The 27,964-nt window shown below is 42.8% G+C and overlaps 1 pseudogene; it reads left to right on the forward strand.

Moving 5' to 3' along the window:
* The first annotated feature begins 7,776 nt into the window (after window positions 1–7,776).
* On the forward strand, window positions 7,777–26,932 carry LOC132886237 (carcinoembryonic antigen-related cell adhesion molecule 8-like; annotated as a pseudogene).
* Window positions 26,933–27,964: the final 1,032 nt, after the last annotated feature.

Consider the following 27,964-nt stretch of genomic DNA (forward strand, 5'->3'; position numbering starts at 1 on the left):
TTAAATTAGAGGCAATGGGAATAAGTGGTAGGCTGTATAACTGGGTGATGGATTTTCTGTTAAATAGAACCCTTGAGGTGCGTGTTGGACAGTCACATTCTAACACATATCCTGTGGATAATGGAGTTCCTCAGGGCAGTGTATGCAGCCCTCTGTTGTTTAGTATAATGATTGACATATTTTTAGACATAGACGTTAATATCGGAAAATCTTTGTATGCAGATGATGGAGCACTGTGGGTCAAGGGCAGAAATTCAGCTTACATTAGTAAGAGACTTCAGGCAGCAGTCAGTCTTGTGGAGAATTGGGGCACTAAATGGGGTTTTCGTTTTTCAGTAGAGAAGACACAGGTTATATGCTTTACCAAGAGAAGAAACATTCCTCCTGTACAAATTACCCTGTATAGGCAGCCACTCAAACAAGTGGAGGTAGTAAGGTTTTTAGGGGTTTGGATGGATTGCAAACTGACTTTCAAGGATCACATTCAGAGAATAGTTATTAAGTGTAAAAAGGTAGTAAATATACTTAGGTGTTTAGTGGGAAGTGATTGGGGTGCCACTTTGATGTCACTTAAACAGGTATATATATTGCACTTATCAGGTCTACATTAGATTATGCATGTATAGCATATAGATCAGCAGCAAAGACACATTTACTGAAGCTTGATGTAATTCAAGCACAGGCATTACGAGTGTGCAGTGGGGCATTTAAGAGCTCTTCAGGTAGAAGCAGGGGAATTGCCTTTGTCCTTAAGACGTCAGCAGCTGGCTATGGTGTACTGGACGAACTTACAGGGTCATAAAGAGGCTCACCCTACCAAGTATATTTTAAATCAATGTTGGGAACATGGTAAGGCAGATTTTAATAGTTTTGGGTGGGTCGGGAATGGTCAGGCTGAGGAACTTGGCCTAACTGAGTTGACCCACAGTTCTGTGGTACCTCTACCGGTTATTCCACCTTGGCTGTTTATTATCTTATGCCTATGGTGGATCTTGACTTAGTTAAAACGCGTAAGGATGCTGGGGAGGACAGTGATGTGAATTATTTGATTAATGTGCACATACTGTACAAAACAAATATCCTGAAGGGGTTCAGATTTTTACAGCTGGCTCTAAAGACCCTGAAACAGGGAAGACTACGGCTGCAGTCTTTATCCCAAAATATAACAAAGAAATATCAAAAAGGGTGTCTGACCACCTAGCAGTTTACTCAGTAGAATTATTTGCAATCTGTCTTGCACTGGAATGGATTGAAGAGGTTAAAACTAGATATAATGTTATATGTTCTGACTCTATGTCAGCATTGACCAGTATTCTACATGGCAAGTCAGTGTGTAGACCTGACCTACTGTACGATGTTCTTCAAAGTCTCTTCAGACTGCATCAGCAAGATATTCTGGTTAATTTCTTATGGGTTCCATCTCACTCAGGTATTGAAGGGAATGAGGTTGCAGACCATCTCATCTCATTATCTCTAGCTGCTTTATCCTTCTACAGGGTCGCAGGCAAGCTGGAGCCTATCCCAGCTGACTACGGGCGAAAGGCGGGGTACACCCTGGACAAGTCGCCAGGTCATCACAGGGCTGACCCATAGACACAGACAACCATTCACACCTACGGTCAATTTAGAGTCACCAGTTAACCTAACCTGCATGTCTTTTGGACTGTGGGGGAAACCGGAGCACCTGGAGGAAACCCACGCGGACGCGGGGAGAACATGCAAACTCCACACAGAAAGGCCCTCGCCGGCCCCGGGGCTTGAACCCAGGACCTTCTTGCTGTGAGGCGACAGCGCTAACCACTACACCACCGTGCCGCCCCAGGTTGCAGACCAGCTTGCCAAAAATGCTTTAAAATTTGAGGCACAGTTTAATATCCCACTGAGTAAAGCAGAAGTTAAGACCATCATAGTCACTAAAATGCTAGGACTATGGCAGGGGCAGTGGGACAGGGAGAGTAAGGGCAGCTTTCTGCGCACTGTACAAAAAAAGGTTCCCACTAGAAGACAGGATACTTGGAGTCGGAAAGAAGAGCAAGTTATAACAAGACTTAGGATAGGACACACTAGACTAAATTATAACCTCTACATCATTGGCAAGCATGCCACAGGTCACTGTGTTAACTACAGCGAAATGGAGACTGTTAGACATGTTTTTTGTTAGAATGCCAAGCATACAGTAGACAGAGAAGCGTTCTACTAGAAGAGGTTCGAGAACTAGGGGAGACCAGTCTCACGCTTGAGAGATTATTTGCCTTTTCAGTACCGTCAGCTTGGAGATTTGTTCTTATGTTCCTGAAGAATACTGGCATTTTTGACAGGATTTAGTTAATTCTATTTATCTTTTTCTTTTTTTTTCTCTTTTTTTTTTGTTTGTCACTCCTCCATTGAAGCTCCACACCTCATTGCAATGTCGCAATAATACAGTTGGTGGCGGTAATGCACCATAGCACCAATGCTAATAGAAATGTCTCTCCATCAAAGCAAGTTTCTTGGACCCCAATAAGTTATGCCCACAGCTCTAGCTTTGTAAGGCAGAATGATGATGGGACCAATATGTCTCAGCTAACAAAGGTAGGCCTAACAAAGCCTAACCCAGAGCCAAAATGTTGTGAATGTAAAACACGCATTACAAATGACACCCTTTTGATTAAGGAAAATGAATTTATTGCATTCATTTGTACCATAGTAAATGTTACAATGCAACACTCTAGTAAGAGTGACCGAATTAGATCAGTTGTAAAAACTGCAAATGATTTTTTGGGTATTATAACTAAAGCTGATGAAATTCATGAAATGTTAAATAGCAAGTATGGAGAGTCACAAGTTGGTTAAATGCCTAATGGTTTTTATCATTCTCCAGTGGAATGCAAGAAGTCTGATTGCAAATGGACAGGAGTTTAAAAGGTATGTTGAGGAATTAAGCAGTAAACCAGATGTTATATGCACTCAGGAATCATGGTTAAAACCACATTTGGATTTTGTCTTAAAAGGTTACAACAGTATAAGACAGGATAGAATAAAAGATAGAGGAGGAGGGTGTGTGACCTTTATCAAAGAATGGATATCATACAGACATTTAAAAACAGCTGAAGAGCATGAATGTATTGTGAGTGAAATTTTTAATGGTGATAATGGCAAATATACAATTGCTAATTATTATAACCCATGTAAAGCTTTAATAAATGGGCTGTTGAAAGATATTTTCAAAAGATCTCATAGAGAAATATGGTGTGGGGACTTTAATGCCCATAACAGTTTATGGGGAAGTAATTATACAGATCTGAATGGGGAAGTTGTAGAAGAAATGATAAATGACAGAATGCTTGTATGTTTAAATAATGGTACTGGTACAAGGATAAATGTATACAAAAATAAAACATCATGTATTGATCTAACTCTGGTAGACAGGAAATTAGCCAGTATATGCGAGTGGGAAGTTGATCTAAATACAAGCATTGGTAGTGATCACTTTCCAACATTTTGCAGAGTAGGAATTGAATTGAAAACTGAAGAGTTACATACATCACAAGTGGAATTTTATTAAAGCAGATTGGGAGAAATTTTTATATAGTTGCAATAATGAAATGAAAAACATGCCAGAGAAAGATCAAACTATAGATCAGGTGAATAATAATATAACCATTCCTATTATCACTGCAGCTAGTCAAAGTATTCCTATCAGTAAAAGTCAGAAGAAAAAAATGAATGTCCCATGGTGGAATCAAAAGTGTCAAGAAGTCATTAAAGACAGAAACAGAGCTTTCAAAATATTGCGTAAAACATTAACTATGGATAATCTTATGGAATACCAAAGGAAAAAAGCTCTAGCAAGGAAAGTGATTAAACAAGTCAAAAGGGAATCTTGGAGACAGTTTTGTGCTACAATAGGTAGGGAGACAACTTTGAATAAGATGTGGATGATGGTTAAAAAAATGTCAGGCAGGTATAAGCCATCAAATATTCCTGTGTTAATTAGTGACAAGAATTTACAAGCTATATCAGACAATGAAAAGGCTAATATGTTGGCTAAAATATTTGCAAACATACATAAAGGAGATCATCTTGACGAGTGTTATAAAAAAAGGAAAGAGGAAATTTTAAGAGCAAATAAAGGTATATTAAATGCTAAAACAGGAACAGGGTCAATACTTGATGAAGACTTTACATTACCAGAGTTAAAAATGGCTGTTGCTAATACAGCGTATTCATCACCAGGAATTGACAATTTATGTTATGCCATGTTTAGGAAACTCCCTGACAAAATGCTGGAAAAGATCCTTGAACTATTTAATAAAATTTGGAATGAAGGCAAATTACCCATATTATGGAAAAAGGCAATAATTCTTCCATTTCCTAAACCTGGGAAAGATTCTAGTAATCCAGGTAACTTCAGACCAATAGCTTTAACCTCACATTTAGGAAAGTTAATGGAAAAATTGGTAGTGGCCAGATTAAATTACTTTCTGGAAAAGGAAGACTTGCTTAAAGGCTATCAAACAGGATTTAGAAGAAGTAAATCAACTAGTGATGCTCTTGTTAAACTTTGTAATGAGGTTGAAAAGACGTTAGTTATGAAAGAGGTAATGGTGGCAGTTTTTCTGGATATTGAAAAAGCTTATGACACAATGTGGAGAGAGGGACTATTAATCAAATTAGAGAAGATTGCAATTGATGGGAAAATGTATAATTACATTCTTGACTTTTTATCACATCGTACCTTGAGGGTCAGAGTAGGAAATGGACTATCAGATGAGATCATGGTAGAAAGTGGTATTCCACAAGGGAGCGTCATCAGCCCTATTTTATTCAACCTCATGATTAATGACACATTTGAGAAAGGAAGAGAAGGATTATTGTATGCAGATGATGCTGTGATTTGGAAAAGGGGGCGTAACATTTCACATATTGTGGAAAGCATACAAAAAGAGATGCAAATACTAGAACAGTGGGGAATAGACTGGGGATTCAAGTTCTCTATACAAAAATCTTATAAAGTAATGTTATATAATCAAACACTTGAAAGAGTAAAAACATTTAAATATCTGGGGATGGTGATGGATGAAAGACTTGCATGGAAACATCACATAGTACATATAGAAATTAAGTGCAAAAAAGTATTAAACCTTATGAGAATGATTTCTGGGCAACACTGGGATGCGGATAAAGAATCACTCATGAACATATACAAAGCACTAATCAGATCAACCATAGATTATGGATGTATAGTGTATAGTTATGCATGTACAACATCAATTAGGAAGCTTGAAAGAATTCAGTTTAAAGGCCTAAGGATTGCCTTAGGAGCAATCAAAACAACGCCTACCTGTGCACTGTTAGTCGAGGCTGAGGAACCCCCAATTAAATTAAGATTTGAGAAACTGTCTTTAACATACTGGGTTAGGCTTTTGGGGAGTACAAATAATCCTGCTCTGTCTGTGCTAAACAACTGTTGGGAATACCAACTCTCTGGAGTCTAATGGCCCTTTTCCACTACCCTTTTTCAGCTCACTTCAGCCCGACACGGCTCGCGTTTCGACTACCAAAGAACAGCACGACTCAGCTCGCTTCAGCCCTGCTTAGCCTCTAAAACTCGCACCGTTTTGGAGTGGGGCTGAAGCGAGCCAAACCGAGCTGAGTGAGGCTGGGGGCGTGAGCAGACACTCCCCTGTGCACTGATTGGTGAGGAGGAGTGTCCTCACACACGCCCCGCGAGCACGCTGGGATCTGTAAACACCGTAAACCCGGAAGAAGGAGAATTACGAGAATTATGAAGCCTTATGCGCCTCGCCTCATCTATACGCTCTTGCCAGTATCTGTTGGCGTTGTCGGTGACAACAAGCCACAGCACCAAGACCAGCAACACTAACGACTCCATGTCCTCCATGTTTATTGTTTACTATTCGGGTTGTGAGACTACCGCTTAAAAGATCACTGATGTCACTGTTTGTGCCGCTTAACGACATCACCTGACGTCCACCCACTTTCGCTAACTCCACCCAATGTGTCCACCCACTTCCAGCCAGCACGGTTCAGCGCGGTTGTAGTCGAAATGCAACTTCAATAGCCCCGCTCAGCTCGACTCAGCCCAACTCGGCACGGCACAGCTCAGCCCGACTCAGCCGTGTTTGTAGTGGAAAAGCGGCATAAGTGCCCTCTGAAGGGCAATTTGACACTTCTCCAAAAACACATCTGTAACCCTGTGAGTTTTTGTCATTCAAACATATAAGTGACACCATTAAAAACCTTGAAACTTCTAGTTTTCATATATATATATATATATATATATATATATATATATATATATATATATATATATGAAATAAATTATATAGCTGGCCCTTTTTAAAGAGAGTGAAAAGAAATCTTTGGATTTTCTATACTGTCTGACTGCAGCAGCCCCCGAGGCCACACCTATCGCTATTCACATGTAAAGTACCCGGTGCTTACACCTATTGCTATTCACATGTAAAGTACCCGGTGCTTGTATCCGGTGCTTGAGTGGCTATTCAGAGGTGAGAGCACACCCATCTAATTAGTATTCGACACTGGCTTGACATACAATTACTTTTTTACATTTTGTATGGAAACAACAAAACATTTCTAAATGCTCTTTTTACTTTTATGCAGCCAACACTTTTGTTTACAAGGTTCAAACTTCAAAAGTATTGGCTAGATATATTTATTGTGTGTTTTCTTGCACTGTTTGAAGACCTCTAAAACCTGTTTTTTGTTTACACTCAATTTAAATAAAACGTGTTTGTATTACATTCACTTTACTTTCATATTATTTTTTGTTAGGCTTTTCAGAATACAACCATATGTGCCACTTTTGCATAGATGTTTGCAGTTAGTTGAAATACTTGAAAATGTCAGGGTGTTGCAAACAGCCTCAAAGTCTCTGAAAGGCCTTTGACTCTTTAAAGAGTCCTGGTTTTGGGTGGAAAGTTCATGACATGGGGGAGAAATATGGAATTAAAGACTTTAGCTTTAGTCCTGCACTTGTTTTGAGCAAAGTTCCCCCATGGATGTTGCCAGTCCCAAAAGTTGATCTAGAACTGCTGAAAGAGAAAATGGAACAAACTAATGAACGGGCATTAGCTATGTACTGTGAAAGACATCTTGTATCTAAATATTATGGGTTTGTAAAGATATTTACAGATGGGTCAAAAGATATACAAAATGGTCATTGTGGAACTGGGATTTTTATCCCAAAATTTAACAAAAGTTATGGATATAGACTAAGTAATTTTTTATCAATATACACAATAGAGTTAACTGCAATAATTACTGCACTGAGATGGATTGAAGAAATCAAACCACTTAGATCTGTTATATGCTCTGACTCACTTGCAGTTTTGCTCAGCCTTGAATCAGGTAATACAGTAAGAGAGGATCTGGTAATTGAGACAAGACATTTGCTATTAAATAGAAATCTTGGAATATTAGTTCAATTTTGTTGGGTCCCAGCACATGTTGGAATTAAAGGAAATGAAATGGCTGACAAAATTGCCAAGAAAATGCTGGAAAAAGAACATATAGGAATTAATATCTCAATGGGGAAGGGAGAAGCAAAAACTAAACTTAAGTAAGAAATGCTGATCAAATGGCAACATGATTGGAAGGCAGAGCACAATGCCAGGTTCTACCACTCAAATCAAGGAAATGTTTGGGGGAAAAGGGCTACAGGTCTCAACAGAAGGGAAGAGGTTGTGTATAGTAGACTAAGGTTGGGTCACACATGTCTTAATGGTACATTGCAGATAGTAGGGAAGAGTAATGGGTTATGCAGGTACTGCCAAGTTAAAGAGGATGTAGATCATGTTCTATTTAACTGTTACAGATACTCAGAACACAGACGACAGTGGAAAGAAAGAGAGGCAGAAAATGGAATAGTGAATATCCTGAAAGAAGAAGGAATGCAAAGAGATAAAATGAAATCCCTATTTATTTTTCTCAATAATTCAGGTTTAATGAAAAGGATTTAATTTTTTCTTTTTTTTTTACTTGATCAAATAGCGCGGGCGGCACGGTGGTGTAGTGGTTAGCGCTGTCGCCTCACAGCAAGAAGGTCCTGGGTTCGAGCCCCATGGCCGGCGAGGGCCTTTCTGTGTGGAGTTTGCATGTTCTCCCCGTGTCCGCGTGGGTTTCCTCCGGGTGCTCCGGTTTCCCCCACAGTCCAAAGACATGCAGGTTAGGTTAACTGGTGACTCTAAATTGACCGTAGGTGTGAATGTGAGTGTGAATGGTTGTCTGTGTCTGTGTGTCAGCCCTGTGATGACCTGGCGACTTGTCCAGGGTGTACCCCGCCTTTTGCCCGTAGTCAGCTGGGATAGGCTCCAGCTTGCCTGCGACCCTGTAGAAGGATAAAGCGGCTAGAGATAATGAGATGAGATGAGATGATCAAATAGCCATAGTCTGCTAAGTCCCTTTACACACTCCTGTACAGTAGGTGGCGGTATGCACCAAAGAGATGTAATCTGCCAATAAACGAAGAAGAAGAAGAAGAAGAATGCACCATAGTGGATGCCAACCGCCAATAAATCGGAAAGAAGAAGACAACTAGCGCTACGTTCACACTGCAAGGCTTAATGCTCAATTCCGATTTTTTTGTGAAATCCGATTTTTTTGTGAGGTCGTTCACATTAACAAATATATGCGACTTGTATGTGATCCTCAGTATGAACGAAAAGCGACCTAAAAGTGTTCCGCATGCGCATTGCAGGATACGACGACGTCACACGCAGTGAGCATGGCCAGTGTTTACGGAAGTAAAACCGCCCGGTTGCGGTATGACCCATCCAATCTAGCTTGAATAGCTGCATCCCCCCAAATGGAAATCAGCTCCCTAACCTCTGCGTCCTTCCATTGAGAAGATTCAGAACCTTCACAGCCTGAAGCGTCCCTCGCATTGATGTCATGCGCAGGGGCGCAGATGCGTTTTTTGAACTGGGGGGGGGGGGGGGGGACAAAGCTGCCAGCAAAACAACCCCAACCCCGATATGCCTGTCAAACTTGTGGGTTACCATAGCAACCAAGCTCGAGCTCGCAACCTGTGCAGTCTGCGCAGCTCAACCAACCGAATATCAGTCTTTTGTTTTGTTTTATGTGAATTGTTGCAACTATGTATACACTGCTGTCAGGGGCGATTCTAGCATCTGATCTTTGGGGGTGCTTAGCCCCCAGAGCTGACAGAGGCACCTGGCTTGAACGACAGTGTTTCCACGTTTATTCCGCATTTAGACTAGACTTAACTAGACAAGAAGACTAGACTAGACAAGACTAGACTTATGCAATGTTTTAACAGAAGCTGACCCAATAAACTATGATATCTACACATTTACAACCACTGACACAGATATTTACGTTATATTTTTAACTAAACAAGACCTACTACTGCATTTGTAATGTTGGAGCTATTCATTTAGAACAGTGGTAATTGTTAATTAATGTGTTATTGTGTATTGTGTAATAACAGTGTGTTATGATTTTACATTAGTTTACATTAGTTTACATTTTTTGTTATATTTGTTATATTTTGGTAGTGTTCTTTTGAAAATGTAGGCTATATCCAAACCACACTCACTGTCCCCCCAGACAATGACCAGGGTTTGGATTTGTGAATGATAAGCAAACGTAAACGCTATGTTACATTAAATAAAATTGACTAACACACGGTGGTCTAGCACCGTAGCACTTGTACAGCTCTGCACAAAAGTATCTCGATATCATATCGAGATACTTTTGATGATCGATGATAAATGTCATTTTTATCATTCTGTTCATAGACCAGGGAACATCAATATTGCATATTATTGTGTTGTGTTTAACAATTGTAACTCCAGTCCGTACCTTCACATCTCGCTATGCCAGTAATACTTACGTGCTACTTCGAGTTCCTCATCAGCGTGGAATCCAGTTAAAAAAAACCACCATGTCGTAGCAAGCACTCGCGCGGACAGGCAACCCGATCAGAGGGGACGCAAGGAGGAGAGGGATTTTACTGCTCATAGAACTATCACCTAACAGGTGAATTCAAGAACACACACACGCCCGCGCACACATTCATTGCGCAGTGCGCAAGGGCACTTATTTCTGAAAATTACGTCCAAAAGCAGTGTTTTTGAGGGTGCTGAGCTAGGGGGTGCTGAGCTCGTTTTTGGGGGTGCTTGAGCACCCCCAAAAATAGGCTAAACACGCCCGACTGCTGTGCACCTCAATAAACCGAATGGTAATTAGTCTTGATTTTTCCGTGAGGTTTGCCTTATGCAAAGAAAGACAGCATAGACGTTATTTTCCTCCCTATAAGTGGGGGGGGGGGGGGGGGGGGGACCGAGCGAGGTGAATTTAAATCTGGGTGGGACGAATCCCACCCTCTATCTGCGCCCGTGATTATGCGCCATGTTGTTGTAACTTTTTTTGAGAGACCCGCCGCCTACTTCCGTGCAGAATAGTGACGTTTGTGGCTTGTTGATGACGTGCAAGTCGAATGAATGCGACCTGGCGGTTCAGACTGAAGTCGCATATGAAAAGAGCGGATAGGAATCGGAATTAGGACCACATATCGAAACGGCCTGGGTCGGATTTGAAAAAATCGGATCTGTCTCGTTCATATTGTCAATAAAAGATCGGATACAGGTCACATATGGGCGAAAAGATCGGATTTGAGTCCAGGGGCGTGTTTAGCCTATTTTTGGGGGTGCTCAAGCACCCCCAAAAACGAGCTCAGCACCCCCTAGCTCAGCACCCTCAAAAACACTGCTTTTGGACGTAATTTTCAGAAATAAGTGCCCTTGCGCACTGCGCAATGAATGTGTGCGCGGGCGTGTGTGTGTTCTTGAATTCACCTGTTACGTGATAGTTCTATGAGCAGTAAAATACCTCTCCTCCTTGCGTCCCCTCTGATCGGGTTGCCTGTCCGCGCGAGTGCTTGCTACGACATGGTGTTTTTTTTAACTGGATTCCACGCCGATGAGGAACTCGAAGTAGCACCTGAGTATTACTGGCATAGCGAGATGTGAAGGTACGGACTGGAGTTACAATTGTTAAACACAACACAATAATATGCATAATGCAATATTGACGTTCCCTGGTCTATGAACAGAATGATAAAAACGACATTTATCATCCATATCGAGATACTTTTGTGCAGAGCTGTACAAGTGCTACGGTGCTAGACCACCGTGCGTTAGTCAATTTTATTTAATGTAACATAGCGTTTACTAATGTAAACTAATGTAAAATCATAATAATACATAGTACTATTATTACACAATACACAATAACACATTAATTAACAATTACCACTGTTCAAAATGAATAGCTCCAACATTACAAATGCAGTAGTAGGTCTTGTTTAGTTAAAAATATAACGTAAATATTTGTGTCAGTGGTTGTAAATGTGTAGATATCATAGTTTATTGGGTCAGCTTCTGTTAAAACATTGCATAAGTCTAGTCTTGTCTAGTCTAGTCTTCTTGTCTAGTTAAGTCTAGTCTAAATGTGGAATAAACGCGGAAACACTGTCGTTCAAGCCAGGTGCCTCTGTCAGCTCTGGGGGCTAAGCACCCCCAAAGATCAGATGCTAGAATCGCCCCTGTTTGAGTCACTTCAGCCTGCAGTGTGAACGTAGCCTAGATTCCTCACCGCGTATTCCAGAACGTCCGCACAGGGCGGCCATCTTACGACAGACCAGCTTTTCCACAGAATTTGCGGTACACTGAGGTGCTTAAATGTTTATACGCTTATCTCGCTGAAATTTTGACGTATATACAAATGGTTTGATTTCTTAAAACATTATTAATGTGGTTGTAATTCTGGGTGCTTGAACATGCTAAAATCGTACCTTTTCTCTTCAAAAACGACTTACTGCAGCTTTGTAACACTCTGCTAACACTGGTTGTGTCCCTATTTTTTAAGCTTAGACTCCACCACATGTGAAAACTACAGAAATTTGGAACAGTGTATGTTTTTGGTGTTTCAGATATTAGAACCTTACTTAATCTTTTTCTGGTTATATTTTATACAGTAAACTCTGGTGGTTTAGCATATCTTTTTCTTCCCACAGGAGCATGTTTTGCCCAACAGCTGTTATTACCTGAGAAAATGGATAAAGCGGTTGGGGAGAATGTAGTGATTACCCCAATCCGTATTCCTGATCCACCACATTACATCATCAGCTGGTGGTTTAATATGAGCACCATTCTCGTTGGACCTCCTGATGGAATTACAGTACAGCCACTGTACACAGACAGAATCAGTCTGAACAGCAGCACTTTAGCTCTGGAGCTCAGGAACCTGGCTGAGAGTGATACTGGAGAATATTCTCTGTCTGTAGAAACTCTTACAGCTCCGCTCACAGATGCCACCTCACTACAGGTGTTTGGTGAGTAAACGAAACATTTCTTTTTAACACAACTGTAGTAAGATTTTTTTCTTTAATATTTTAGTCCCCCTTTTACAACTTTTACAACTAATAGATCACTATAATCAGGCTTTTTTTAAAGCAGATGTGTAAGAATTAAAAGTACACAGATTTGTACTGCATTACATCTTCACAACTGAATCTGAATACACATCTTTCAAATAGTAAAACATTAGTCATCTAATGTAAGATTGATATGATAAACATGCACTAGATGTTCCTGCTGATGCAAAACGAGCAAATCTTTATTAGTTTAGTTGTTTCATTTGATAGAATATGTATTTGAGTTAGAGACAGAATTGTCAAGTCTGACTCGAATGTCTCACATTCAGCATATTAATTTTATCATAAAATATTGAACTGTACAAAATACAGGAGCGATTGTGTGTCGTACCATTTTTTGGTAACAGTTTTCTGTAATGATCATCCTATAAATAGTATGCTACACGACCACTAAGCTAGAATAGTTCATACATGTCAACCTTTGGTCAATCAAACCTGTATAACCAACCTCCAAAATCCTTATTTCCCTTATAAAATCCTTATAAGATGCAAATTAAAATAATTTACCTAAAATTTGAATGATAATTAACAATGATATATCCCAGTTACTTTTTATTCAATATTAATAACAACAAACCTTCAGAATGAATACAAAGCTCCAATGTTTGATAAAAACACAAAGTGTCACTCTAATGTTCTACAAAATAACAATTTAAAGAAACAAACACAAAATATACAAACACAAAATATATAAGCATCCAAAATAATTTTCATTAACCAAAAACCCTACATCGCATTGTAAAATACGTTTCCCCAACACCAGTAAAACACCCCCGTTAAAATAGTCTGTTCTACCAAACACCCGCGAAACCCCTCCATAACAAGCCAATGGTACAGTCCCTCGGTTTCCCACAACAAACAGGAAGTATGTGGGGTTCGCGTGAGGAGTTACTGAAAACTATTTTGTGTTTATAAAAATGCTAAAACTAAATAAACTTGACGTTAGAAATAACCGGTTTGTACGTGTGTTTCCTAGACCATAGACGATGCTTAACAGATGGGAGATGAAAATGCTTAGAAATGTGTGATGCGTTTTACATATGAGTGGAGCCAAACAAATGTTACTAGAATGCCAGCAGGCCTTTCCCTGCACTCGCAACAAATGCTGCTCTCGTTAGAAACTATGGCAAATGGTGGAGTATGAAATGCTTGAAAACCGGTAATATCCATACAGAAAACAGTAATAGAAATGAAGTGCAACTCACAGCGACAGGTCAGCCAAGATGTTTGAACGTTGCCGGCAGATTGCTGCCTGTGTGCTTGTGTGGGAGGGGTGTGTGTGTGTGTGTGTGTCTGTGAAGGTGTGTGCGCACGAGCGTCACGGCTCACTCCGTGACAGGCTGTCTGTGCTTTCTGTGGTGTACAGTACGTTTGTAAATGTTATGCGCTCTTTTATCATCTAAATAAAATATTGAAGTTTTTTTAAAGAATCCGTATAACTTTATTTGTACGCCCGTATACTACGTTTATTGAATCAAATCCGTATAAAATACGGACATTCCGTATAGGTCGCCATGTATGATAGTTGTGCCATTGGCCATTCTGTTTGTGCCAGTTTAACATCTGCTGCCACATTACAGCAAAATGTCCTCTTTTGAGAGCTTCGTGACTGGTGGCTAAAGATCGGTGGCTGGTGCCCACATTAAAAATTTGTAGTTCCATAATAGCAGATTTATTGGACTAAAAATAAGTTGGCAAAGAGTACTTTCCTCATTTTAAGTCAAAGCTAATTTTTACTCTGCATTTTTTTTTCTCAGTCAGTATGGCTGAAACGGTGATTAGCGCTTATGATTTTCAATAATAATAGTGTTGGTACAGTGATGGTGAATACACTTGTGTTTTGATGATAATTTAGTATTCAAATCTTATTTATATTGTTGTCTACCTGAGCCCTGTCTTACTTTTTAAACCCCCAGTTCCCGTCTCCAGCGTTACAATAGTACCAAGTAACACAGAGCTGATTGAATTCAACAGCACTGTGAACCTCGTCTGCTTTGCAACTGGCCCCTCACTTTGATTTATTTGGCTGAATGGCAGCTCTGAGGTAACCGCAGGGGGGCGAGTTCAGCTAACAGACAACAACAGCAGTCTGACCATCACCTGTGTGATCAGAGGTGACACAGGCCCATACCAATGTGACGCGTCCAACGCCATCAGCAAAGCAATAAGTTCTAAATTGAGCCTCACCATTTACTGTGAGTTATTTCATATCATGCGTCTTGTTGACAGTCAGGAGATTTATCTAACAAACATGCATTTTATCTCTGGTCTTCACAAGACCATGATGGCTCTAATGCTGATTTAAATATGGACGGCTCCATTGCAGATGGTCCAGAAAATGTTGTTGTTGAAGCAGATCCAGTGGGACACTTCTTCAGCTCTGGGTCTAATGTCAAACTGATCTGCTCAGCTGAGTCCAGCCCTGCTGCTGAGTTTCAGTGAGCTGTGAATGGAGTAGAGCTTGGTGAAATGGGCCAAAAGCTCAGACTGAGCAACATTCAGAGCAGTTAGAGTGGCAATTATACCTGTATTGCACATAACAAACAGACCCCGAGATACTCCACGTCTGAACCCTTCAGCATCACTGCACTCAGTGGGTTTTACTGTAGTTTATTTACTGAATTCATGTGCAACAAAAATGAGCAAAGCACTAAATTAAGCCAAAGCAGCTCTTCTAGAAAATAACAGATTTTTCATTGCTGTTTGTTGTACAGATTTTTTGCCTTTTGCAAACTTTATCCACCTGCAAAATATGGCCACAAAAAGTGGACAATGACACGCGGAGATATTTTCACTCAAGTAAAATTAATAACTTGCAGATAAATTGAGGATTTCAATTGTTTGTGTTTAAAAATGTATAATATATTGGATTCACAAAGGCGATTTTCAAGAACAAAAATTTACTGCATTGAATTTCTTGCTGATTCAACGGCAGAAGTATATATATATGTGAAGTAGATAGAATATTGTCAAATTTTACCACAGACTACTTTAAATTACAGAAAATGTTAATTTTACAGTACGTATATTGCAAACAGTACGTTCATTTTATACTGAAATATACAGGACTGTGCAAAAGTCTTAGGCACCAAGTTTTAGTACAAATTTTGTTACACGTTAGAAAAAAAGGACTTCTTCAAATTTGGTGAAAAATGGAAATGACTTTATTCCAATAACAGCAGTAGCCAGACACATGAAAGGTAGCTTGGATTCACAAGAGTAACAGTTTGTGTTCTGTTACCACAAAGTTAAAAAAAAATTCAAAGTGCACAAAATAAATTGTGTATATTTAAGACAAAATTCACAGAAATGAAGACAGGTGATTGGATTAAAAAGCACACCAACGTTTTTTGAATAGTTCATGAATTTCACAGTAATCAGATTCCCATTTAGATTCTTATTGATATTTATTTAGAAATACATCCATTTATTTCCTACTATGTGGGTATAATGGCCCACTTTATTTATTTATTATTTTATTTGGAATGTAAGGGATAGCATCTTTTTATTCATTTCTTCAACCCATTCTAAAAGATAATGGGTTTACAAAAATATAAAGCTGAAATGTTTTTCCTTCCACCATTTTTAATCAAGTTTATCTCACCAACTGATCACAAGTAATAAATAACTGATCAAAAGTAATTAATTATATAGTATGACGAGTGGTTGTTTGTTGTTGAAATATCCACTTGTCATTTTTACAATATTTTAGCAACTTTGTAGCTTCAAGCTAACAATAGGAGAACGTAGGGTTAGAAATGAACATAGGTCTGGTTAAAATGGTTTACAAATTGCATTGGTTTCACCAAAAGTGGCTACAACTTATTTTTTTCATCACTGCAAAGGCAAGATTGCTTTTTAATTTTATTTCACATCATTCAAACAGGGCGGCACGGTGGTGTAGTGGTTAGCGCTGTCGCCTCACAGCAAGAAGGTCCTGGGTTCGAGCCCCATGGCCGGCGAGGGCCTTTCTGTGCGGAGTTTGCATGTTCTCCCCGTGTCCGCGTGGGTTTCCTTCGGGTGCTCCGGTTTCCCCCACAGTCCAAAGACATGCAGGTTAGGTTAACTGGTGACTCTAAATTGACCGTAGGTGTGAATGGTTGTCTGTGTCTATGTGTCAGCCCTGTGATGACCTGGCGACTTGTCCAGGGTGTACCCCGCCTTTCGCCAGTAGTCAGCTGGGATAGGCTCCAGCTTGCCTGTGACCCTGTAGAAGGATAAAGTGGCTAGAGATAATGAGATCATTCAAACATTAATGTTAAATCAAGCTTTTAACTGTTTATGCATGGTATTTCTTCTGTGATTTTCTTTTTTACAGAAAAAATACTTGGAGCAGAAGTTACTGGACCAACAGATTTGCTAACAGAAGGTGTTTCCAATGCTACATTACGTTGTAAAGCGAGTGGGCTCATCCACAGTGCTGAATGGATGAAAGATGATCAGAAACTGTCATCTAGCGACAGGATCACATTCTCAAATGATAACAGATCGGTGATGATCAGTCCGGTAAGGAGATCAGACAGTGGTGTATACCAGTGTACACTCAGCAACCCCATCAGCTCCAGTACTGCAACATACCCAGTGATTGTTAACTGTAGGTCCAAATATATTCCTGGTACTGATTTGTTTTAAACTAAAGAAACGTCTTGGCTTAATTTGAGAAGCAGTGACTGTGTACTGTGTGTTACAGTTGGACCAGATAATGTGACAGTTAATGGACCAAGTCAAGTGGAAGTGGGACAAACTGTGATGTTGTTATGCCACACTGAATCTACACCAAATGCTTTATTTTCATGGATGTTTAATGGGAATTTTTCCCAAGTGAATACAACCATATTTACGGTGGAGCAGGCTACCTTAACACACACTGGAAATTACACCTGTATGGCCTCCAATTTTGTCACTGGACGTGATGCCTCAGGATCCCATGTTTTGGTAATTCAAGGTAAAGCATTACTCTGGAATTCAGAAACTTTAATTGGGGCTTTTCTCAAGTTAATCAGACATCAGATATTTAAATCAAAATGCAAAAACAAGATTCTTCACTGCAATAAGTATGAGATCATTTTAATTAACATTCATTCTAGATATCTGTGAAGATACTCAGTCATCCAGGTACATAGTAATCTGTGGTTGGTAGAAGAGAGCAACTGGACTTGCTTGAAGATTCTTGAAGATCCCTATTAGTCAGACAGAACTGAAGATGCCTTTCAGATGAGAGGCGAAACGTCTTCAAGCAAGTCCAGTTGCTCTCTTCTACCAACCACAGATTCATTCTAGATCACTTGAGCTTCTGAAGTGAATAACATAAACCTATTTATATAGCACATTATAAATCATTTCATATTTGTATTGAATTGTAGCTCAAATTACTGTACAGTATGAAGTTAAAAACAAACAAGGCATATAAGACAAATGCAGCAAATACAAAATATAAAAAATATACAATACAAATTCAAACCAACACTGAATAATAAAATGTAAACAAATAAATAAAAAAATAACATTCCAGTAAAAGTAAGGAAACTAATAAAAGCTAATTAAATAGTTAAGTTGAAACAGTATGTTTTAGTATAAATACACGGGTGATTATTGGAAATCTCATATGCTGATTGGTCAAGAAATTTGGACCATTTCTCAGTAATCACCCCAAGTCACTCGGCAACATGGTGGCTAATCGCCTCGTCCCAGTAAGTGAGGAAGAATTACAATATCTGAAAGAAAATGTTATTCCTAAAAGCATTAAATATGCTGTGAAGTTTGGTCTGAAACTATTCAAAGGTAAGGTGGCATTGTGATTTATTTTATCGATTTCAAAACAAAGTATTTTATGTGACTCGGCATGGATAAGTGACACAAGTCTGTGGACACCTTTATTACGTTTGCATTCCGCTTTTGAAGTTTGAAATAAATGATTTTTCACATGATTTTTTTTTAAATAATCACCTGTGTATTTATTTATACTAAGACAATTAATGTGATTTCATCTCGCTATTATTCACCGATATTCACTTCCCCTTTGGCAAATAATTGTTAATTAGTGCATACATATAAAAGGCTGCTTCACTGTAAGTTTTATATTTGGAATAAAGAGAAAGCTTGCATTAAATCATTCGGAATAAAGTTTTTTATGTACTCAGATGTATGAAGGTTATTAAGAGATTTAGAAATGAATAATATTTTTGAATTAATTCTAAAGGAAACAGAGAGCCAGTTGGCTGATCTAAAACTAGTCTAATATGATCATGTTTTCTGCTTCATGTTAATATTTTTGCTGCTGCAGATTTTACTTACAGGAAGGTTCAGGTTACAGGAAGTCCTGGATCAATTTCTTGCAAAAAGTATTTGATGATAAAATGCAGTTTTAGTAAAGTGATTAATGTGTGGTTTAAAATTTCAGTCAGAATCCAGATGTACCTCAAGATTTCTAAATTTCAGCTTTTGTCTGTAAAGCCAGATTTCCAAGTCTGTGAGCTGCCTTTTCTTTTTTTTTTCATCCACTTGCTACCAGTCCATCCTTTTTTTTTTAGTTTTTAGACAGACAGGTAATCAGCTTATCAAAAGGTGTTACATCTGGCACTGCAGATGGTTTTTTTTTTTCTGTGTACAGTCAATGAAAACTGAATCTATTCTTCTTAGTTGTCTGACCCATTGGTAATATATACTGTACAAAGAAAAATAAGTGGGTAAATACCCAGGTAAATATAGAGAAAACAAATTTAACAGAGTCCCACAAACACCAAAGAAGTTCTCAAGCCATTTGAAATGTTTTCCATTATCTATAGTACCAAATATAGCAGTAAAATCCAGAAACACATTGACTAGAACGTTACCTGCATCAGTATTTTGTCATGAATTTCCCCATCTCAGAATGCATTGTGGTTATTAGCTTGCCTAACACTGCTTGTGTGTAATGTTTTGTTGAGTAAAAGTATGTGTCAAACTATAGTGTTTTGATTTGTTCTTCCCCCTTGTTTCATTCATTTTTTTTTTTAATCATGTATGTACACCAGTGGCTGGTGGTTATTAAAATAAGGGAAGCACAATTTTCTGTCACAAGCTAAAATTCATTAAAATGTTGAATTTCATGAAGATTAGTAAATAATTGTGACAGTTTGTGTAGGTGGGTGGAGCACAGAAGGACGGCAGGCCAGAACTGAGTTCACAAAACTGGCTTTTATTCAGCTTTTCAGCCTATACGCGCACTCACACATCCAGACACACGCGCACACACATCAGTCATCTGGTTTGGGAGAGAGCTCCCTCTGCTCTCGCTCTCTCTCCTTAAATAGGGCGTGGTCACTTGGAAGACACACAAACGCATTAATTAATGACAGGTGTAGTGATTCTGCCACTTACCTTCCCTGACTCCGCCCTCCTGTCACAGACTGATGCTTGACCACGCCCCTGCTGCCACATACCCCCACCGCCCGACTCAGGCCGGGCGGCCGTCCAGCCTGCAGCCGACTCCCCCCCCCCCCCCCCCCCCTTTGACGGGAGAGGAAGTCCGCCACGACCATCTGCGCCCCCGGCCTGTGGATCACCTTGAAGTTAAAGGGTCGGAATGCCAGATACCAACGGGTGATCCGCGCGTTGGCATCCTTCATGCGGTGGAGCCACTGGAGGGGCACGTGGTCTGAACAGAGGGTGAAAGGGCGTCCCAGCAGGTAGTACCGGAGGGCGAGGACCGCCCACTTGATCGCCAAGCACTCCTTTTCAATGGTGCTGTAGCGCCCCTCACGCACCGACAGCTTGCGACTAATGTATAAGACTGGGCGATCCTCCACCTCCTGGGACAAAACAGCCCCCAGCCCTCTGTCTGACGCATCCGTCTGCAACATAAAGGGGAGAGAAAAGTCAGGGGAGTGTAAAAGTGGCCCCCCACACAGTGCAGCCTTTACCTTAGAAAAAGCCTGCTTGCATTGCTTCGTCCACTGGACCGGATCTGGTGCGCCCTTTTTAGTCAGATCCGTCAGCGGGCTGGTGACATCCGAATAATTAGGTATAAACCTACGATAATAGCCAGCCAGCCCCAGGAACTGTCTCACCCCCTTTTTGGTCTTAAGCCTCGGGCAGGCCGCAATTGCTGCTGTCTTTTTAATTTGGGGACGCACCTGCCCGTTGCCCAAGTGGAAGCCCAGATACCGTACTTCCACCCGCTCGCCTCAGCGACCTAAGGACAGCCCTCAGATGTTCGAGGTGCCTCGGCCAGTCATTACTATAGATAATAATGTCATCGAGGTAGGCGGCCGCATAGGTGGCGTGGGGGCGGAGGACCCTGTCCATCAGCCGCTGAAACGTAGCGGGTGCCCCAAACAGCCCAAAAGGAAGTGTGATGAATTGGTGTAAGCCGAACGGTGTGGAAAAGGCTGTTTTTTCCCGGGATGATGGAGTCAAGGGGATCTGCCAATAACCCTTTGTTAAATCCAGTGTCGAGTAAAAACGAGCCGTGCCTAGCCGATCGAGCAACTCATCAATACGAGGCATTGGGTATGCATCGAATTTAGACACCGCATTGACTTTTTTCTATAGTCCACACAGAACCGGACCGACCCGTCGGCCTTGGGTACCAAGACCACCAGGCTGCTTCAGTCACTGCGGGACTCCTCGATGATGCCCATTTCGAGCATGGCCTCGAGTTCTTCCCGAACCACTTTTTTCTTGTGCTCGGGTAACCTGTAAGGGCGGCTACACACTACCACCCCCGGGGGCGTCTCAATGTGGTGCTCTATGAGGTTGGTGCGGCCGGGCAGGGGCGAGAACACGTCCGAAAACTCGGTCTGCAACTGGGCAACCTCCGCGAGTTGGGTCGGGGAGAGGTGGTCTCCACAGGGGACCGGAGAGGTATGCGATGCCAATGTTCCCTTTTGAACCTCCGGCCCCAGCTCTGCCTTCTCCGGAACCACCGACACCAACGCCACGGGGACCTCCTCGTTCCAGAGTTTGAGCAGGTTGAGGTGGTAAATCTGTAGCGCCCCACCCCTATCCATTCGCCTCACCTCATAGTCAACGTCCCCGACTCGCCGTGTGACCTCAAAGGGTCCTTGCCACTTGGCGACCAATTTGGAGCTCGATGTGGGCAACAGTACGAGAACTTTATCTCCCGGTGTGAACTCCCTAAGGCGCGTACCCTTGTCGTACAGGCGGGTCTGTCATTCTTGGCCTTGCCGCAAATTCTCCTGAGTTAGGTGTGTGAGTGTGTGGAGTTTTGCACGCAGGTCAATAACGTCTTGGATTTCGTTTTTACTTGGTGAAGGTCCCTCCTCGCAATTTTCCCGCAGCACATCTAGAATGCCGTGCAGCTTACCCCCGTATAACAATTCAAACAGGGAGAACCCTGTGGAGGCTTGGGGGACCTCTCGCACTGCAAAGAGCAAGGGTTCGAGCCATTTATCCCAATTACGTGCGTCCTCACTTACGAATTTTTTAATTATGTTCTTGAGGGTGCGATTGAACCGTTCAACTAAACCGTCCGTTTGTGGGTGATACATGCTGGTGTGGATCGGCTTAATACCCAACAACTCATACAGTTCGTTCAGTGTACGTGACATAAACTAGGTGCCTTGGTCAGTCAGAATCTCTTTCGGGATTCCAACTCGGGAGATAACGCGGAAGAGTGCCTCCGCAATACTGCATGCTGAGATATTGCAAAGAGACACTGCTTCCGGGTATCGCGTTACATAGTCCACCAGAACTAATATAAAGCGGTACCTTCGTGTTGACCGATCTAATGGCCTGACGAGATCCTTTCAAACGGGGTCTCGATTGACGGTAGAGGGCGCAAAGGCGCTTTTGGAATGGCCACTGGATTTACTAACTGGCATTCGCGGCATGCTGTACACCACCTACGGACATCGCCGCAAATCCCTGGCCAATAGAACCAGGCCATTATTCGGGCAAGTGTTTTATCCTGCCCTAAGTGTCCAGCCATGGGATTAAAGTGAGCCGCCTGGAATACCAATTCCCGGCGGCTCTTTGGAATTAAAAGCTGCGTGACTCGCTCTTTAGTCTGAGTGTCCTGCATCACTCGGTATAATCTATCCTTCATAATCATGAAGTAGGGGAAGGACGGGGTGGCGTTTGGCTGGAGCGTTTGACCATCGATTACTCTCACTTGGTCAAACGCATGCCGCAGAGTCTCGTCTCGTGACTGCTCTAATGGGAAATCCGCGAGAGATTCTCCAACAGAGAGAGGAGGAGCTGGTGGCTCCTCACTCTCATGCAGAGCTGACGTAGACAGCTCTGTGACAGCTGCTCCCGCCAATGCGACACCGGGACCTCCCCCTGTTAACTGATGGCAGGACCCACTCTTCACTAAATGTGTCATTAAATCCCGAAATCCCGGCCAATCAGTCCCCAAAATTATCGTGTGGGTGAGGCGAGGATTAACCGCTGCCTTTACTCTAAATTTTTCCCCTCTGAAAAAAATGTGGACCGACACCAAAGGGTAGCTGTGAACATCCCCGTGCACACACAACACCTTCACCGCCTGTGCACCCCCCAATGCCTCGTCTTGCACCAGGCTTTGGTGGATTGAGGTCTGATTACAGCCAGAATCCACCAACGCCTGATATGTATCCCCTTGGATACTTACTGGTATGCGATACGCTCCGGCCCGATTGAGGGCGGCTCCTGGTGCGTCGGGGATCCGAACCACCGCGCCCACCTCCATTACCGAGCACTGCTGTTGGAGGTGGCCTGGCTCCCCGCAGTGCCAGCAAACCGGCCTGGGCTTCCTCTCTGCACTAGTGCTCTGGGGCTCACTCGGGGGGAGAGACAGACACAGGGGAGACACGGTAGGGCACCGCGGGTGTGGCGGGCCGGCTGAGGTGGTGCCGGCCCCCGCCTCCGCGGTGGGGGAATGGGGCGAGGAGGAGACACAGGAGGAGGGGAGAGAGAGAGAGAGAGGAGAGAAGAGGTCGTCTGCTGTCCTGCCGTCGGGACAGCCGCCAAATGGTCCTCCGCCAGCTCGATTGCCTGATACAGCGACGCCGGGCGGTGGCACTGGACCCACTCCGCGGTTCCCGCTGGTAAGCGCACGACGAACTGCTCCAGTACCACTTGGTCAATGAGTCCCTCGGCGTCGCGGTTGTCGGCCCTCAACCACTGCCAGCAAGCGTCCCGGAGTTGCTGGCCAAACGCGAACGGCCGGCCGACTTCCTCCAAGCGCAAAGCGCGGATGCGCTGATGTTGTTGCTCAGGGGTGCGTCCCACACGCTGGAGGACGGCCCGGCGAAGGTCCGCGTAGGCCAGCCGGTGGTCGGCGGGGAGCTGTAGCGCGGCCAGCTGCGCCTCTCCCGTTAGCAGGGGGAGGAGGTGCGCCACACGCTGTTCCACCGGCCACCCCGAGGTCTCTGCTACCTGCTCAAAGAGCGTGAGGAATGCCTCGGGGTCGTCCTGTGGGCCCATCTTAGTTAGGGTGAGGGAAGAAGGGCCCGCGGCGGTGGAGATGGTGGACCCCGCCGATGCGAGGAGGTGCCGGAATGCCCGACGATCTTCCTGTTGCGCCAGTACCAGGGCCTTGAACCGTTGTTCTTGCTCCTTTCGGAGGGCGAGCAGCGACTGGTGCTGGCTCTGTTGGGCCATGGTGAGGGCGTGGATCAGGTCGGCGAAGGTGGAGGACTCCATGGGGCTGTTCTCTTCTGTGCTTGTTCCCGGGTTTCAGCACCACTGTGACAGTTTGTGTAGGTGGGTGGAGCACAGAAGGACGGCAGGCCAGAACTGAGTTCACAAAACTGGCTTTTATTCAGCTTTTCAGCCTATACGCACTCTCACACACATCCAGACACATCAGTCATCTGGTTCGGGAGAGAGCTCCCTCTGCTCTCGCTCTCTCTCCTTAAATAGGGCGTGGTCACTGGGAAGACACACAAACACATTAATTAACGACAGGTGTAGTGATTCTGCCACTTACCTTCCCTGACTCCGCCCTCCTGTCACAGACCGATGCTTGACCACGCCCCCGCTGCCACAATAATATAGACACTGGTAAACATTGCCTCAACTGAATGAAATGTTAGGGAAAGCTGAGCTTCCTGTGTAGTCTGAAAACAATCCCCTGTGATAGACACTATAGTTTTTACTTTTTATTATAGTTTATAGATCAACTTGTTTTAAATGCAGTGTTCTTCTGTTTATTTAATGATAATCTGATGGTTTATCTCTCCTTTATTTAAAAAAAGGTGGAGGTGGAGGGTCACTGTCTGCAGGAGCTATAGCTGGGATTGTTATTGGAGTTTTGTTAGGCATCGCTGCAGTTGCCGGTTTGATTTTCTACTTCATGAAAACAAAACAAATGTAAGTAAATTAGACCCTTACTTTGTAATATACTTGATGTACTTTATATGCAGTATGTAGTACTTCAGAGTAGCTTTTTTCTTTTTTTTTTTTGCTTAGCAGGAATTATGAACATTATTTTCTAAAAGTGACTAAAATTAGCTGATGATAAATAAGTCAGAATAAACACAATAGCATTATTGTTCAGTTTATAAAGTTACTGGCCACTTCCACCTTTGGAAAATGTAATATCAAGCTCTTTAAATATTATGGGGCAGCATGGTGCAGTGGTTAGCACTGTCGCCTCACTGTTGCAAGAAGCTTGTGAGTTCAAGCCCAGTGGCCAATGGCGGCCTTTCTGTGTGGAGCTTGCATGTTCTCCCCGTGTGTGTGTGTGTGTGTGTGAGAGAGAGAGAAAGAGAATGGTTATTTGTTTGGTGAAACTGTGACAGGCCTAGCAAGCCAGTGGTAGATGAAGCGTGCTCAAGATAGACACAGACAGCCTTGCAAGAGGGTCCAACTGACAGGCCAATTGGCCGAATATATATTGATTTTTAGAAGAAATGTTGACAAAATTCTGCCTTCATTGGTTTGTCATGCTAACTACCTTGTAAAGGAAATTTATTTGGATCTGTGTGACCTACACTGCATACATCTCATCTCATTATCTCTAGCCGCTTTATCCTGTTCTACAGGGTCGCAGGCAAGCTGGAGCCTATCCCAGCTGACTACGGGCGAAAGGCGGGGTACACCCTGGACAAGTCACCAGGTCATCACAGGGCTGACACATAGACACAGACAAACATTCACACTCACATTCACACCTACGGTCAATTTAGAGTCACCAGTTAACCTAACCTGCATGTCTTTGGACTGTGGGGGAAACCGGAGCACCCGGAGGAAACCCACGCAGACATGGGGAGAACATGCAAACTCCACACAGAAAGGCCCTCGCCGGCCACGGGGCTCGAACCCGGACCTTCTTGCTGTGAGGCGACACCGCTAACCACTACACTACCGTGCCGCCAGGAATCAACTTGAAAAAAAATTAATTATTCCATAAAAATCGTATCGTAGCCAAGGCCTACCCTGCTCCCACGTTTGCTTATAAGTCCTTTGTCGTTTCTCCTCTTCAGACCGAGGTCGCTTTGTCCCCGTCTCTGGCGGTTTCTGTACACCTTTCAGAAAATTCCGCATCACAACGTAGTTTTGGCAGATGTAGATGCCAACAAAAAAAACACGTGTTTAAATGGGCGATAATGTGGCCACATCTATTGAATTTGATAACATGATGTGACGGGGGGCGTGGCCAAGCATCAGTCTGTGAATGGAGGGCGGAGTCAGGGAAGGTAAGTGGTGGAATCATTTTACCTGATGGGGATTTAACCTGTGTTTGTGTGTCTTCCCCAGTGACCGCACCCTTTAAAAGGAGATAAGAGCAGAGAAAGGGAGCTCTCTTTCCCCAACCAGAACACGTGTGGCTGGGAAGTGATAAAAGGCTGAAAAGCTAGCAAATAAATAGTTCATTGAGAACTCCGTTCTGGCCTGCCGTGCTTCTGTGCTCCACCCACCTGGTCCAATACTACATGTGATTACTGCGATATTCAACGAGATGCGTTATATGCATGCGCAGTAGTGAAAAAACCGACAGCCTGACTCGTACACGATATGATTCGGAATTCTTCAGTATTTTCCGTCCTGCCGATAAACGCATCGATTAACACAGACACGGCACACGCTTAATATGTGGCAGCTTTAGTTGACGGTGTGTCTGAATCTTCACTTCATATATATTTTTTATTTTCAACTAGCCAGCCGGGCTGGCTAGTGACAGGAATTACCTGCCAAATGACAAATTAAGCTGCCTCGGACGACCGGACCACCGCGAATTTCGAGCCCTGTGGCAGGTTTTCAGATGTCCCAGACACTTGAAAATTTTATTTGTCCACGAATGCTGTTCATAAATGTTTAATTATTAACGTATTTTTATTGCCATGAAGCTGTGCAGATCAACAGCCAACTGTAAGTTTACTGTTCAGTGTTATTTGGTCTTCTCTGCTTCCTTGTGTCAGTAAAAGCACTGAAACCAGCAGCGCTAACCAAGCTACAAACATGGCCACTCAGAACTACAACAAGCAAGATTCACAGTGCCACCTGTCACCAGAGTATTGAACTCCGCTGTAGCTCATCTCTCATCAGGCATCACGTTATATAAACCTCTCCCTCACACTGTTTCACTGTGAAGTATCGTTCTGAGTTCCCAGTCCATACCGAGCCTTTATATCTCTGCCTGTCTCTTGTTGTTCTTTGACTCTCGCTATCCTTTCACTGTTTACGCTTCCTGTTTTGCCTACGTTACCCTGTTCGCCGATCGACTGACCCTCGCCTGCCTTTTGACTATGATTATAGCTCCAAGATTTGGCTCTGTACTGTTTGCTACCCACTTTCTCCAGCAATTACATCTGTAAGTGCCTGCATCTTGACAGGATACTTCGCCTACAACGGATGTAACAGAGGAAGCAAAACAAACTGCACTGGGGCGGTTGTTAGGAGAACATCAACAGATGCTTGCTGACCTCAACATGCGGATGACACAACTTGGAGCTGTGATGTCGCAGGCCCTCCTTCCATACCATGAGGTGTCCTCTAGTGCCGTATTACAGCTCCCTGTTCCTGAAAAGTATGCCGGAGACACGGTCGCTTGTAAGGAATTTCTGCTCCAGTGCTGTCTGTACTTTTCTACTATGCCCCACCTCTCGGATGAACATAAAATCGCCAAGTTTCTATCCTTTCTCACGGGCAAGGCACTGCAATGGGCTAGCGCTGTATGGAGAAAAGGAGAACACACAACTTCCTATGAGCGTTTCCTCAAGCTCTTCAAATAAGTGCTTGATCCTGAACCTGAGGGCATCAAAGTTGGAGAGTCTCTCCTCACCATGAAGGAAGGTTCTAGAAGAGTTGCAGAATATGCCTTGGACTTTCGGACTCTTGCTGCAGCCAGTGGATGAAATGAACCGGTGATGAAAGCAGTGTTCCGTTAGGGCCTGTGTCCAGATGTACTCAGCGATATGGCATGTAGGGATGAAAACCTGACACTAGACTCCTTCGTTGACTTGGTGATCCGGCTGGATCATTTGCTCACCAGCTGGCCCTGTCTCAAGGAAACCTCTGGGCCTGTTCATCTGACTGAAGAAAGTGCACCCA

The sequence above is a fragment of the Neoarius graeffei genome, chromosome 5 (genome assembly GCF_027579695.1).
Source record: "Neoarius graeffei isolate fNeoGra1 chromosome 5, fNeoGra1.pri, whole genome shotgun sequence".
Taxonomy (NCBI): Eukaryota; Metazoa; Chordata; class Actinopteri; order Siluriformes; family Ariidae; genus Neoarius; species Neoarius graeffei.